Source organism: Mustelus asterias, chromosome 8 (assembly GCF_964213995.1).
Source record: "Mustelus asterias chromosome 8, sMusAst1.hap1.1, whole genome shotgun sequence".
In the NCBI taxonomy this organism is placed as follows: domain Eukaryota; kingdom Metazoa; phylum Chordata; class Chondrichthyes; order Carcharhiniformes; family Triakidae; genus Mustelus; species Mustelus asterias.
Genome location: NC_135808.1, coordinates 71,479,401 through 71,480,752, shown reverse-complemented (window position 1 = coordinate 71,480,752; position 1,352 = coordinate 71,479,401). Strand labels below are relative to the sequence as shown.

Sequence of the window (1,352 nt, the reverse complement as noted above, 5' to 3'; positions counted from 1 at the left end):
TATACAAAGGATTGGGTGGGAGCAAGACTGAGGCCAAGGGCGGAATTTTCCCATCCCGCCCGCCCCAGATCGGGACTGGACCATGCAAAGGTCCGTTGACTTCGGGTGGGATTTTCCGGTCTTGGGGCAAGCAAGGTCGGAAAATCCCAATCCAACTGTCAGCTTGGCTTCGTGGCAGCACTTTTGTCCCTGACTTAGAAGGCTGGATCTCAAAGTACATTCCAGAAACATGAGTACATGATCTGGGCTGACACTTTGTTGCAATTCTGAGGGATTGTTGTATTGTTGGAAGTGCCACCTTTCAGATCAGATGGTAAATCAATGCTTCTTTTGCCTGTTCAACCATCCCATAGCTTTATTTCAAGAGAAATAAAGGAATTCTCCCAGCATCCTAGTCAATAGATATTCTTCCACTCGTGTCACTAAAGTACAGATTAACAGATCCTTTGCCAATTTGCAGTGTGTGGGACCTTGCTGAGTGTAAAATGGCTGCTGCTTTTGCCTATGATAATAGTAATAACACTTCAGAAAGCAATTGGTTGGTGGTAACACACTTGCAATGTTCTATGAGCGTGAATACCTGATGCACATTGCAAATTTTTCCTTTTTTTATTTGCTGTGTGAGAGGCTAAATCAGTGAGAGGGGAGGAAAGAAACCAGCACCGTGAAGACAAGTGAAGATGGAAGTTGCGATTATTGCACTGCTGGATGGAAGCAGTTGCTGCTATCTTTGACAAGAAGGATTAAAAAAGGAATTTTTTTTTGTTTTTATTCCAATTCAATCAAATCAAGTTCAATTCAGAGTCTCAATAAGTTGAGACATTCCTGATCCAAGCTGACAAGACAGGGCTCTCACCTCCTGTCTTGGGCTTGATCTACATGATCCAAGCTGATTGGAGTAGGCATAGCTCCTCCTCCAAGGCTTGATCTCATTTGCATCTTAGCCAAAAGGCCAAGATGCCGCTTTTAAAAAATTGCTTCAAATGAAGCTAATATGTAACCTAATGACTTCAACCAAGCACAGCATGTCGATACTACACTTGATCTTAGCCAAAAGGCCGAGAAGCGAAATTACCCAGCCAAAAGTGAAACTGCAGCTGGTGCCACTGTGAAAATGGCAATGGAAGCCTCTGTCCTATGAACGAGCAATCACACAAGTTTTATGACCACTGAATGGGAAAGGCATGGCAGCTGTGTTCATGAAAGAAAACAGTTGTCTTTGTGGTATTAAATTTGAATGAACTTGAATCTACCCATTTTATCCGACCATTGTGTCTGCGATGATTTCTTCAGTGACACATGTTGACCAAATGTTCTCAGCTTGGAACTCACCAAAACAAATTATAGTATAC

The 1,352-nt window shown here is 42.7% G+C and overlaps 1 non-coding gene across 1 annotated transcript; it reads right to left on the bottom strand.

Annotated features, from left to right (window-relative positions):
- Positions 1-870: 870 nt before the first annotated feature.
- LOC144498011 (U2 spliceosomal RNA) lies at positions 871-1,070 on the bottom strand. The gene has a single exon (XR_013498601.1). It is a non-coding gene; the product is annotated as a U2 spliceosomal RNA (small nuclear RNA).
- Between the last annotated feature and the right edge of the window lie 282 nt (positions 1,071-1,352).